Genomic DNA, 15,266 nt, shown 5'->3' with positions numbered 1-15,266 from the left:
TCCCTGCGTTCCTCTACAGCTACTTGCCCTCGTGCAACAGCAAAAAGGAGGAAGCAAAGTTTCCCGTTGACAACCCCGCACGGAAGGGCGCAATCACCCCTTCCGCCTAATAATTGCTGCGGTCGCGATCTCGCGCAGACCCCCACTGGCAGTTCAGTCTTAACTGGAGCTACCGGCTGCAGTGCCGCATTTGCATCTAACCCTGTATCAGCGCAAGCGGATGACTGAGGCGCTCATATATGGGCGGCAGTCGGTCTGTCGCCATTTGAATGGCTTCCGCTAGCTGCACTGGCCTACTAACCACGATAGCGTGCAGCTGAACCTTAGCAGCTACAGTCATTGAAAAACGTTGCATTCGAGTCGTCTCGGTCGCGTAACCGGTATCGGTTGGTGATCGAATTAGCGTCTGATAACGCTGTCCTCGCGACGCCTAACAAATAATTAGAGGCTCTAATCAAAAAGTGAGAACGAAAAACACAAAAACACACAATGTACGCAACTCTGTACATTGCGAATTCGAACTTTTTTTTTTCTGGGAACGTGCAACAACTAGCAGTTATTTCTTTGTTTCAGGCGAATTCGGCACCTTTTATATCTTAAATAGGGAGCAGTCTTTTTGACACCCAGCGAGCGCAGTAAATACAACTTTCCGAAAGAGTGAGCTTGACAGCACCTGCTTCTCCATTTTCATGCAGACATCTTGGCTTTGTCACCCGTAATAGTATCATTTTTCTCCTAATGCACATGCATCTTCGAACAAAAAAAATATGGATACCCGTAGCGTCGAGTTCGCATTAGACAAATCCTGGTGTTCCGGGTTTCCAATTGTATTTTCGCACTGTTTGTAGTTCCCACTGTTTTGCAGTTTTTCTTCCTTTCGTTCTTGTACGATGTAGTACAAAACCACTCCTATCCAGGCCCTATTTGGGCTCATAGTACCAATAAATAAATAAATAAATAAATAAATAAATAAATAATAAAAAAAATTGCCAACTATATTGTGTTACTATCTATGAATTTTTGTACATGTTGGTAAAACAATTGCTGTTGGTGTTTTCAGTTGCAAACCAGACTAACAACTAACTGTCTTTCGTGAGGCCTACATAAACTCAATGATCGCCTAAGTGAGCATAAACGCTCCCTGAAACCACCCCCCCCCCCCCCCCCCCCCAAAAGCAATTTGGCTCTACATTGGCTTTCTTTCAAATGCACCCATTTTTTCAACCGTACTACAATACTGCATAAACATAAGGACCAACGTACACGGGAAATCGTTGAAGCTCTTTTAATTCACCGGGGTCTTGACCATTGCGTCAGCAAGCCTTCCGTCACGCTAACACAAAAAGAAATTGACTATCTTAATAGTTAAGTACGCTAGTGTAGGGTGCGATTGTGTGCTTTTGTTTGCTGTGTTTTTTGACAATCATCACTGATGCCGCTGTATCTGTTGATTGTGCTCCTTTTTCGCCTATTTATTGCGTGCGAGCAATAAATAAAGCCTTTTAGTCGCAAGTCAGCGCTGTGTTTGTCTCTGCCTTATTCCTGTCCTTCGTGCGCTGTGCCTTCAGTTTTAACAATGTACCGACTAGCCCAGACAAATACCTTACTGCATAAACTAATTCGACTGAAATATAAAATTTCTCAAGGAAAATGGTGAGCGGAGCCTGAAAGGTTTTAACGAGATTCTAAAATTGAAGGAGGTGGGCGTGGATGAAAAACGTTGCGCGCAGCAGCATGTCGTTCTAAATTGCGCATCAATACACAGCCCGTCCGTGTTTTGTAAGTTCAGGGTACAGTAGCGGCGCAAACCTATTAAAGAACTTCGTTGATTATGCAGTCAATTCCCTAGAAGCCAAAGGCATGTATTTTGATCCGTAATCGTGAACGTACCGATGCCCCCCCCCCCCCCCTTTTTTTTTTTGATACCTCAAAGGCCCCTGGTATGGGGCATTACATGAGGGATGGGCATGACAGTTAAACAATAATGGTCTTGATGGCGTTCTTAAAATGGGTGGCGTTGATGTGATGTGATGCTTTTCGACTGCGATTGCCGTGTATAACATCACCATCGCCGGCACCACCATTTTCTCCTGTCCTGGCGCTGAGTCGGAGTGTTCGAACTACTCTGTCGCGTTGTGCGTGCCGTCTTGTTAGGCAACGCGCTGCCCCGAAGACTTCTTCCGGCACAGTTTTCGCACAAGTGCAGAAAACTTCCGAGTGGATATGGGGTCTGGGCTGTTATTGCCCTGGGCTTGTCACTTCCTTATTGCGCAGCTACAACACCCGCAGTTTTCTCGTCGACTGTGCTGAAGCTAGCAGTGTAAACGAGGTCTCGATATCTTCCTGTTATCGACCACAGGCGCACACTTTGCGCAATTAAATGGCTCTAAGACCCTTCGATATGAGTCACCCATTACTGCAATTTTTTTTAATCAAGTCAGAACTGATCAATTATTTTATGCACTGGCATCATCATAATGTTTTGAACGCAGACAAATGTCCGAAAGGAGGCTTGACGGGGAATGTGCCCCTTGTGCAAGGCATAAAGGGTTAGTACATAGCGGTGCCGCAACTGCTAGTTTTACGCTTCCGAACTGGACGCTAACATAACCACATCATATTTGCATATTGTTGACTCTTAAAAATTACTTGCAGCTGCTACGCAAGTACAACCTTTGTCAAAAATGTGCAGCCCAGGGGGTTTATTTTTGGGCTTTCTAGCCCCTTGCGAGTCCTAAGCTTCGGAGTGGGGAGCTCTCACCTTCAACGAGCCGTACGTACTGCATGGCCCAGAAGAAAACCGATGGAATGCATGCTTTTGATAAAGGCTGTACATACAGGCTAAAAAGTAAAAAAAAAAAAAGAAGCATTAAGGTGGGTTGAGACTGTTTCATAAAAAAAAATGATTTTTAGATTTTATGGACCTTCTGATAGAGCAATTATTTAACTTTCAGAAAATATATTACACTTGGCTATTCGGGACTTCAGTAACGCTCTCTTCATCCTTTTTCGTCTTCATGTGGAGCGGAAAAGTGGCAGTTTTCAGAAGCATTATTTGTATTCTTGGACGTTTATGTACTTTTCCTCCGGAACAATTAGGCATCAGCAAAAAAATAAAAATCTCAGGACACCTAACACTGTTTGCTGCGTGCTGCGAACGCGAAAGCATTATAGTGTGTCATCGCGAGGTTTCGACCTCGACGTTGCTTGCGCACTGAGAAAGGAAATGAAGACACGCCTCCTAACGCTGATTCCACAAACGCTGAATCCACATAGGTCCCAATGAAACACATGGACACTCGGTTCGAATACTGTCGTCAGCTAGCCTTCAACCTGAGTAGGAGGCCTATGGTATGATGATCATAGAGAAGTTTTATGGCGTATAAGGGCATCTGCGGCCAAAGAGTGCCATGGCACAACATGCTTTCGTCTATTCAAGGTGGGGTCAAAGACCCATTTCCCAAGCATTTCACCAGGTCAGGGGAAGCTTGTACCCATTGTATCACCGGTGGGTGCCCGGCGACACTGGGGATCGAACCTCGCACGTCCCGCATGTGAGGCGGATGCTCTACCACTTTGCCACCGCTGCGGTCAAGACGTATGGTATATGCAACGAGAAATCGTATGACACCGCCCGCAACGGTGCACGGCGAACGATTGCTTCATAATTTTGGTGTGAAAAATTGTTTTTGCGGAAAGGAAATGGAGCAGTAACTGTCTCACATCTCGGTGGACACCTCGACCGCGCCTTCAGGGAAGAGGTGAAGAGTCTGGGAAGGCATGCAATTGAAGGGGCATATGTCGTCGGTTCGTATCCCTGCCGCAAGCTAGCCTACAACTTGACTAGCACAGGTAGCCTATATGCAACGAGAAATCGTATGACAACACTCGGAACGCTTTGCGACTAACGGTCACTCACAGTTTTGGTACGAAAGCAGTCGGGAAAACTGGTGCCACATTGAGGTCAGCCAGTGGGAAGTATATATAGACGAACGACATGCATATGATTGTCGGGAATGGCGGTGCCCGGCTCTCTATGTGCGTCCTACGGCTTGATGACGTCACTCCATTGTCATCACTGGGATTCTTTGTACCATCTGCCAGTACACGCAGTAACACAACAACATACCGCCGGTTTTTCTCGTAATGGGACAAATAATGCTTTCGCATTAAATGCTTCCGCATGCTTCAAGCAATGCCTTTTGCATCACTGAAACTAGAATCAATAGCTTAATTCAATTTGTATTTTATGGCTAAAAGGAAACCATTCATGGATAGCAGTTTTATTGCACTGATAACATAAATCTATCTTTTATCAACGCGTTGAATTTTAGACCGAGTTGTGTATAATAATCGTTTCTACTTTGCTACAAAATTTCAGTACTGTGCATCAAGTAGATATTAAGGAAAAGGTACATAAAAGTAAAAAAAATAACAAAAATAAGCAATACTGCATAAAATTTAAGTGTAGTTTTGAGCTCTAATGAAAGCTGCATCCATTTATAAGACTGCTAGCAAATTTTATAGCCATAGCTTTATTTAACTGCTCTACAGCCAGTTTTTGAGAACCATTGCCCAGATCCCATGAGTTTTTGCCATTCACACGGAACTACGCCCTTTCCCACCTCTCTAGCTTTTCCACTTCGTCCTTACTTTTCTTCCACCCTCTCTGACGGTTTCTTCGCCGCACGCCACTCAATAAAGGAGCGGGTGAACAAGAACTTGACAACCATATCTTATGCAGCTACTGCTATCGGCACGCAAAGCAGGGAAATAGTGGATGGATCTCAAAACATTGAAGTCGGCATGCAATGATGGCGCATAGTATTAGCGGATAGGGCTGTATCATTTGCGACTAGCAGGAATAAAAGTGAGGCAAGATATTACAGGGCGAAGCCACGGTTAGGAAAACATTTGTTTTCATATTCAGGCCTGGCACAGTCTCTGTCGATACTTGGAAATGTATGAACAAAATAATAGCACTTGCCGTTTGAAAACATTCGTAGTATCTGTGCCATCTGTTCTCACTGCGTGAAACACACCAGATCAGAAAGATCCTTTGCTCTTTGGAACTCCGATATCGTTTCACATACTTAGAAGGACTGAAAACAATAACAGGCGCTGCTTGTAATGACCTATACAACATTGTCGTGCGGCTCGCAGTTCAAGGGATGCCAGTTACAGCCTTAAATGCTTTCGCGTTGGCTTGTGGATGAAACCAGACGGCTTGTCATTTTGGTTCGTCAATTTTTTTGCGTAGTTGACGAGAAGAATTCGGAGAAACTTCTCAGAAATGAGGTGTGTTAAGCATTTGGTGTGGCTTCTGTCAACCCATTCCGGGCAGCATAGGCCGGGTGAACCTTCTAGATGTGGTTCAACGATTAATTACAAGACTTCGAGAATTTCGATCGTGGGAGATACTTGACCACCTTTTAAAAAAAATAAACGCCGAAATCACAATAAACCCCGGCTTTGGATAGTGGTGTTAACCATGCTTTGTTCTCTCGGCGCCTGCTCAGGCCGTAAGAAGAGAGCGAGAAAGCGCGCGCGTCGAGACCGGCCGTGCTCGGAGATATTTTTTCCGGCAGCGGAGACACCCATTGGAAATCAAAGCGAGCCGCTGCCGGCCTAGAAGAGAGCGCGCACGTGAACGGGCGAACCAACCGACCGAAAAGAGCAGCAGTCGGGAAAGGGAACTTTTCGTCTTGGCGTTCCTCCTCCTCTAGCATGCGTGTGGTTTGCTTGCTCGACGCTAGGGGTAGCGACGATCTCTGCTCGACAGAAAACCGGTTCATGTAAACGCGGTAGGGTCGGGCTGGTCAGCCCGCCATCTGGCGCACCCCGACCCGACCCGCAACGTCGGGCTCCATGTATACGAGTCTTTAGTCTACGCGGAGCTCATTTAGGCTCTTAAGGTTACCGGAACCATAAAACTAAGCATTTGGCGATAATGATACGTGAGCAGGATGAATGCCAAACGAATTGTCCGTGCAGAATGAGATTTTTTTTTGTTTCGGGGGCCGAACATCAAAAAAGAAATGACGGTTGATTTGAATAGCTAGAGCAAATGCGAATTACGTGCGCTAGCACTGTGTGGCCATTCTTATGCGTTGTTTATCTTGGTTTTGAATTGTTTCGCGTGGTTATGCTTTGTTATCCATGATATTGCTGTGTGATTAAAGTGGCATATCAAGTGTACTCGGCATGTCCGAAGCGCAGGCATGGAGTAAGAACAGCAGATACGTGACACAGTGTTTCTTGCAGTCGTTCTATTCATGCACGTCAGTCACTGCGTAGTAACCACCCTCTCGGGTGTAACCAGATGCAAATTACTAATGCCGACGCGCGCGCGCGCGCGCGCACACGCACACACACACACACACACACACACACACACACACACAAAACACACACACACACACATGTGTCACCTAAGAGTTTGCACAATTTTTAAAAATAAACTTTTTGAGTTAGACGAGCGCTTTTTTTCGGCGTTGCTTTGTCAGTGGTGTAGTACACCCGAATGCAGTAAAGGCATGCTAACTAAAACGCTGGTTAACTAATATTGAATAGTTAACTATTACTACCAGGCTCCTAAATTACTGACAGCCGTGTAGCCCAAGGTAAGTAATATCCATATCAGTTTTTAGTATTTAGAAAACGCGGTTACCCGCGACGCTGTAGCTCAACAATTTCTGGCTACATCGCGCCAAAATACATGCGCTTTCTAGAAGCTTGCACGCAAAGCAACCTCTCCAGTGCGTGCAACTCATCGAAATAGACAAAATTTCTTAGTCGTTTTGGGACGTTAAACCCCATAAACCAACCAACCAACACAGACATGGGCAGTTGCCACCTCGTTGCCCCAGGGGCTCCAGAAAGCATCAAGGGTTTTCCGCTGAGTGCGGGCTTAAGTGCTAGCGCAGAAAAAGTTAACAGGTTTTTTAATATCTGCTTATTTTATCAAGATTATGAATTATTTATAGAGTTCTTCGACAGGTGTTCCTGTCAATGAAATGAAAAAGCCAATGACTAACATGTTAGCGTCGTATGAAAGGTTAGAAGTAATCCGAACTTCCATTTTACAACGCAGCTATTAAGCGCCCGCTCCTATGTTGAGGGGCGTCGGGCGATGTTACAGTGAGAGAGGGAAGGGAAAAAGTGAGGAGGGGGTGTAAATGCGAGAAAGAGCGTGTGGTTCCGAGGGGATAGAAAAAACTCATGGGATCCGGACACAACACATACGAAGGCTGAGATAGAGCTCATCACCACCATCAGACTAGCCACGTCCGGTGCAGGACAAAGTTAAAGAATGCAGCGCGAAAAGACAAGGACATTGAGCCTGAGGACATCATCCTCACAAGGACAAACGAAGAAGCGGACAGGATGGTCCTTGTCCTTTCGCGCTGCATTCTTTAACCATGATCACTGACCAACAAGCCCAAACAGCCACTTTAGTGCAGGACAAAGGCATCTCCCATATCCCTCCAATTAACCCTGTCATGTGCAAGCCGCGGCCACCTTATCCCAGGCCCAGCCGCATGAACTGCGCAAACCGGTCTTCCAATTCAATTTCTTAGGTCAGTGTTTATGGGCGTTTCTATGGGCTGAGTGGCGGCCAAAGTTGAAATCACGAAGCGGATGGGAAGGAAAGCTACGGAGGAGGTAAGAAGAGAAAGGGTAATGATTAAGCGCGAGTGCAAGTGGATCTGATTGGACAAGTGGAGCCGAGCAAGTGCCGTTCGCGGCTGCTGATTTGAGCCAGTTCGGCCTGTAAGCATCGTGCTTGAAATCGTTGACCAAAGGCAACAAACCGCACCTGTTGACGAGCTATATCTTCACTAAGTTGTGCTGCCCATTCATATTACCGAGAATCGTAATCATGATCGTTGTCAGTTTTTCTTTTTAGCAGCTTTTTCAGTTTCAATACATTCGCAAATATCCCTCATTCCAATCGGTTGTAAGTAAAAGGGAAACAAAATAGTGAACTATGTACTGATACTTGAAGTCAATGCGACAAAAAAGGTTCTCCTTGAATGCAATGCCGATTACGCTAGAAAATTTGCCGACAATATAATATGACTCCCAGAGCATTTCGGTTAAAAATAAAAATTCAGATTTCCTTGTTGAAGAGAAAGTTTTCACGCTACGCTATTGGAGTCGAGCAGTCGAGTTCAAGAACAAAGTCAAGAGTTTTCTTTTTAGGGCGAAATACAATAGTTTTCGTTTCTTTGGCATTAATTATAAGTGAAAACGTGCTACAGAGGTGCTGCCTATCAAGCGATTTGTTTCTTTTTTATTCTAATTCACGTGATACCGATTTCGTAAAAGTCATCATTGCATCATCCGCATATATGATACTGGCAATCTTGTCGAGTTCCTAATACGCTCCATTGCTGACACCTGCCATAAGTAGGTTTTATGTTGGATGTACAGCCCTCCAAGACAACCTGTTGCTGGCGAAGCATAGCGTTTCGTGATTTATCCGGTCGAAGGCTTATAAACAACAAACAGATATATATTTTGTCTTTTTGAGACAACAGCACCTATTCCGTCCGAAGATTTGCCCTTCACAAAGACAAACTGAGAAGCTGTCATTATATCACCTTGTTAATAAAACTGCTCATTCGATGGCGCATTGATTTTTCCGTGCAGTGGTGCGTCTTTATTGGTCCAGAGGGCACCTCGTGGAGCATTACAAACGTGCTGAAAGCCTTCAGCGGCCAAGCACCCTCCAACGAAGGCTGCCTTCCCGCCTGACGTTATGAATGGTCGGTTCCCAAGCGTCTCCGATAACCGAATCTGTCGGATGTAGCGAGGCACAGCGAGGCGCCGGTCGGCGAGCTCTCGCATGACGATCGATCCAGGTGCACGGCGGTGCCGACGGCGATGACGGCTCACATGGGCGTCGGTGTATTGTTTCTCGCTCGCTCGCTCTGCACTACAGCGGCGCCCCAGCACACTCACCATGTGGAGACAAAGTAGACCGACAGCCTGAGCCCTCAGGGACGACCAGACAAGGCCGGCGACGCGATCTCCTTACCGTCTCTGCCGGGCACCGCAGAGCGTGCACGCCTGTGCTAAGGTGGCAGTGTGTGCGTAGAGGAATGTGTGTGTGTTTGAAAGGGGGGGGGGGGGGGGGGGCGTCTGCATGATTTGTGGTGGTGCGCAAAGAGGCAATCTGCGCTGCGCGATTGGTCCGTTTCGAAGACAATGTACTCCGTGTATAGAGACCGGGGTATTTTCCTTCCTCCATGCCTAGGGAGCTTTTACAGCTTAGAAAGCGGGTATTTCAGCACCTCAGTGTACGCGCTGACGAACATGAGATAGTAAATAAATTATCCGTCGCTCCCTGTCCATCGCGTTGGGCTTCGCGACCCATGGCTGACTACCGGCATGGCGACATTTTCAGAAGATCGGAAGCACATATATCGGTCTATAATTTCATCTAGTCACCAGCCTTGCATATTGTAGTTGCATTAGCAGTCTGGAGAGTGTTTGGAAAACTATCTGCTAAAAGGATTTGTAACAGGTAGGAAATATGGAGCAATCAAATATAATTTTAACGCACCTGAATCTGAAGAGCATGTAAGGCACGACTATCGTTATTTCTTATTGCGTGGGTCATTTTTACGAGCTCTTCCCTTGTGAGGAGGGCTAGAAGTGCGCTGTCACAAATATACGACCCCATAAATTCCAAACGGTGGAAAGAATGAGTGCTATCATCGATAAATACAGAAGCGATATTAAATGTATTCGCTGTTTAGAGCCAGACTGTGTCTACTTTCACTGAGAGTCGTCTCGTTCTTCTGGACGTTAGGCTGGTATGAAGTCAGATTCTCACTCGTTTGCGCACAGCATCGGTCTTTTTAATTACCGTATTTTCCGGTGTATAAGACGCGGGTTTGTTTCAAAAACCTTGCTGGTGCGTCCTATACAAGGGTGCGTCTTATATGCGAATTTTCCGTTTATTTTTTTTTGCGAGTTGAGAAATTATTCAGGTTCATGTTCAAGCTTTTTTCACCGAAAAAATATTACTACCAATAACGCGGTTGCAACATGGTTAATACTTGAATACGGGGACCGCCGTGCGCAACATTTTAGGTGAAGTTTATCATGAAACGGCGGGGTTGACCACTTCCGGGATCTTAAATACGAACCGTTTCGGAGGCCCCAAGCAAAGGTAATGTGAAATGCCAAAAGATGGCGACAGTCGCGCTTCTCGCCATTGTCAAGACAAGCCAAGAGAAGCCGATGTTTTTTTTTTTTTTAGTCACCCTTTGCAAGTACGTAGTGCGAAGAGAATGCTTCAGCCGCGTTGCCTTTTCGATAGCGCATCCGAAGATGAAGACTTTGAAGGTTTTATGTGAAAATAAATTGCTATGGACATAAAGAGAGTTCTTTCGCTTTTTTTTCTTTTGTGCTGAAACGTGGGCGGGTATGGCATGAGTGTTGCCTTTTTCGATCACATAGCGTTGCTTAAGAACTTCTCTCACGTACGGTGCTTTTTGCGATGGTCGCATAAGCATGTTTAATTAAGCCTCACTAGCCTAACTGGGTAAATTAGGATGCGTCTTATAAACGGGTGCGTCTTATATACCAATTTTTTCAATGACAGCCTGCATATATGGCGGGTGCGTCTTATACAACGGTGCGTCTTGTACACCGGAAAATACGGTATTGCTTTATTGGACTAGATGGGTTGTGTGCAGCATGGGTGATATCCGGATTTGGGGAGGAACACAAGCAGAGCACTACACACTACTGAGGAAAGTTATTCTAGTACCGTTGACCAAGGGCATCCCGCCGAACGATAACAAGTGCAGTTCATCATTCAGCATACAATGTCTTAGGGCACACAGCAGATCACCAAGGAGTTCTCCTCGAAGCAGACAGGATGAATGCTATAGGGAACATAAAGCCCCACGAACCCTCAAGAAAGGAGATTTTTCAGCATTGCAAAATACCGACTAAAGTTTTTTCTGAGGACTTCGGGTATTTTACATCCATGCGAAAGTTCGCTTAATTCCAAAAATGAGTGAACTTTGACCACATCCTAGCAGAAATGCTTCGAAATGTTACAAAAAAGGCCAACTGCAAGTCATCTTTTGGCATTGTTTGACTGAGAGAAGGCTGCAGTGGTCTCAAGCAGATGCCTGATCTTAAGCGCTGTGAGGGGGTGGGGGGGGAGGTCCTCAACGACATCTGAGCGGCCGTCATTTTGTTTTCTGTGGAGCAACGTGCTGTTTGCAACGTCCTGTTTGGACGATGCACTCCGTCGCAAGAGAGCCGCAGGGGACTCGAGGTTGACAATCGACACCGGCGCGCCTGTTTCCGCAAGATTGTCCCTGGCGCCTTCCATGACTGACCAATCTAGACTGACTGCCTAGTTTGTCTAAGGCTTTAGAAACAACACTGACGCCCATTTTCTAAGTTACTTTTTTCAAGTTACTAAATACCCATATGTATGCACCTCCGATATATAGACGCATCGTGCCGCAGTATTCTTGAGCAGAATACTGATGCGCACGTCCCATTTAATTTCCCTAATACATTTCGGCCAACAGTGGCACAGACGTCCTCATTGGGCTAAATAATAATTAAATCAGGGGTTGACAGTCAGCGCTTGTCTGAGCGCCTACTCGTTTTTCGCCATTATGCCTGCAGATTGTGATCATTTTGCCAAAGATGATTGTCTGTGGATAGTCACAGCACGCAATATGTTTTTCGAATAAACAAGACTGTTAAAACTGCGGCATTTAGCCCCGAATCATCTTCATGCGTACACAGGGCCCTTGAGGAAACACAGAAGTAGATGGAGGGTTAACAACGAAACACGAAATGCACTCGGCATTGGGCTCATGCAGCGCAAAAACGCAACTCATACAGACTATTAAAAGGGAAGATTGCGAATCCTCGACGCTTAAAAATCTTTTCAATTTATGAACAAGTTTCATACATCACTTGTGTGTCGACACAGTGTTATATGACAGGTTTATTTAGCGATAAATCGTGAGAGTGGTGAGCAACGACGAAGATTAGCATGCGCAAAAATGGCCAGATATTCAAACACGAAAACAGCAACTTACGAAACTCGCTAGAAGCGGTTTATAAAGAATAAGAGTTTGGACAGATTTAGCGATAACTTTATATAAGTACTATGCAATATAATTTTTTTTAATGCACCCAGCAACTTAGTCTGCAAAGGCAACAGTGAATTCCGAATGCGGAGGCATACCTCATCTTCGACTGTTCATTGTGGTGTTTCCTAAATGCTTATTAGATTAGCCATGGGTCAGTAATATTTGATGAAACCATGAGACTTGAACGTCTTGGTTGTGCGTTTATTTATTATTATTAAAGTAATTTGGTTTTCAGATATTAAGAGGAACAAAAGGGCCTAACTTTCGCTGTTGCTATTGCCCAACTTTCTTGGCGTTCTGTATGCAAACCCATTGGCAGAACATTGTCTCTTAAGGTCAGAAGACTGCCACGCATTTCATGTGAGGTAGATTAAAAACCGTATTTATTACAGTCACGCATTTGATATGAGTATATGAAGTGCGGTGCAGAAAAAAAAAGTATCATAGGATGGTTACGAGGGAGCAACGCGAATGTTTTAAGCGTTGCGCTTGAGTGACAGCAAAGAAAGAAGCCGGGCGCCGAGTCGGAGAACGCTTGTACCCATCCTTTTCCAGCGGTAGGTTTCGAACCAACCACCTCCCGCAGCCGAGGACAACTTTTTTTTGGCAATGCAAAAGGGGAGCAGACGGGCAGTGCCGTGGGGAGTGGGCTCCTTAGCGAGCCAGCACCGTTTCTCTAAATTGCCCTCTTTCCCCCATCTGCATCCCCAGCCCCAACCACAAAAGACCCGCACCCCATGGCATGGAGACAAGGGCCCGTCTCTTTCCCTTTCCTACCTACCTACATTGCCAAAAAAGTGGACACCCGTCGTCTTCCACCCTATCTACACCCCCCCCCCCCCCCCCCCCCCCCCCCCAAAAAAAAAAAGGAGAGGCGATTTCTACCTCTCCACTCCGCCACATGTCGCCTCCCACCGTCGTCCTTCTTTATCCCAAAAGCGTGGCCTCCGCGATCGCAGCGCGCTTTTGCACCGGCCATCCCATTCGCACGGAGAGAGCGTAATTTGTGAGAGCGGTGCGACCGCTCCTCTCGCCGCACGGTGGCGCGCTTACCCCATGCGCGCTTTCCCTGAGGCGGTCGTGCGTAGACCGCGAAAACGCAGTAGTCGCAGGCCTGTGTGCGATGCGCGCTAGAAAATTACCGCACAGGAGCGCCGGCAAAGAACAAGGTAGCTTGCTGGTATAATATCTTCCTAAATTCGGAAGCAGACTTAGGACCGAGATGAAGCAGATCGTCATAAGAGCGTTTTTTATTTGTGCAATTGTATGTGGCACTAAACATGAATTACTTTACATTTGAGCACAGCAGTCTATATTAATTTTGCTATCCCTGTAAACGTTAGTTTAGAGCCTTAAATTATATATAGAGATTAGAGTTCTTACTGGTGAACAGCGCAAGAAAGGCGGGACAACGACAAGACAAGCGCTGTCTTGTCTCTTAGCCACGTTGCCGTTCATTGTGAAAAGTGCAAATTCCAACATGAAAGGGAGCAAGAAAGGAAATCGGAACAAGATGGCGGGCTTCCGCGCACAAAGTTCCGCTGCAAAAAGTGCAAGTGCGCACCTGAGTACAAGATAACCGAAGTTCTGTTCGGCCATAAAGATAAGCTCACGCGCGAAATAATGGAAGCGCATCACATCCACAGGCAAGGTGACGAATGCATCAGCAGTCCTTCCGTGACACTTAGCAACAAGGAATTAGCTTACATCACTTCACATGTGACATAGGTTTTCATTTTCACGGCCCTTTCACACTTTAATCTTACTTCTTTGTGTTATGTTTTCGTATATATACCCTTCCGTCCTCCAATAAACCCAGTTGATAGTCAGCGCTTGTCTTGTCGTTGTCCCGCCTTTTTTGTGCTGTTCATCAGTTTGAATGCATACCAACTCGCCCAGATCTCTGCCTTACTAGATTAGAGTTATGTCGGTTTTCCTGTGTAGCAATGGTATTTGATTTGAACTTTAATGCATCCAATAACCGTTTGCTTTCGGCGCTTGTAGATATCACTCAATTCCTTTTTCCCTGTCGAACGTTCGGCAGGGCCTTGCACAACAGCCTGCAATGCATAAGGTTTTTTGGCGCATATAGCCTGAACCGAGGAGCATTTGCATTTTTTTTCTCGCGCGCTGCAAGCAAAAAGGAGGATAAATAAAATTATTTGGAAATACATAGGATACGCAATGCTTTATTTACGCAGATTAAACCAGATCTATAATGTTTCTCGCATAGTGTTCATTCTAAACACGCAGCACTTTCCTGTGGAGCGGCTTGATGGCGAGCTTTTTTTTGCGGTATATGCTGCCCTGTCTGTGACAGTAGCTCCTACGTTAGGTAAGAGTGGCCTCACGAAATTATCGAACACCACAGATACTGTGCTTGCGGCGTGGTCCTCCCTTGCTTTGCAAACAAAAAGGGAGCACTGCCGGATACTCGAAAGTAATAGCTGCAGCCAGCTGCTGCTGCACGTTGCTTATTATTTTTATATGCGGCGGGAAATATCAATAGCCTTCTTGGTGGCCACTAGAACACTGACGAACTCTGATTTTGGGTAGGTTAATCCCCCCCTTGACTGTAGGCTAATGAGTAAGCAACGGACTAGACCAATCCGACTGGTGGAGGGCAGGCCAGGAGCTGCACCTTCTACGTTCTTCAAGAGCTCTCACCACGAAATGCTGGCATTTGTGATGCCTAATGGCGGCCGCTGCAGTGAAATAGAAAATGCCCATATAAGTATCCCGACCATGGTCCCGACCTAGACATTCTGCAATGTATTGCAAAATTTTCAAATCCTGGCATTGTTGCCACTCAGTTATTATAGCCTGAACATAAAGCAAAGTGGTCGCTTTTTGGTTGCACTTCATGGGTGGAGTAGGTGAACGAGTGGGCACTCACGAGGCATCGCTTTCAAGAATGTGAAGAAAAAACTCTGCGCGATGGCATGCAATTTAGACGACATATGTCGCGACGTGAAAGCATGTATTGCCCCCATCAACTCTTAAATTACCACAAAAGCTGCATGCTGAAGACATTCCCAACTGTTTAACAATGTACCTCAACTTCTTTGTCACTTCAGGAAAGAGTCATAAAAAAACTGCCTGCGTATTCCTAGTCATTCAGCG

The sequence above is a fragment of the Amblyomma mixtum genome, chromosome 3 (assembly GCF_055824585.1).
Source record: "Amblyomma mixtum isolate Tamu chromosome 3, ASM5582458v1, whole genome shotgun sequence".
Taxonomy (NCBI): Eukaryota; Metazoa; Arthropoda; class Arachnida; order Ixodida; family Ixodidae; genus Amblyomma; species Amblyomma mixtum.
Note: the sequence above shows the minus strand (reverse complement) of the source record.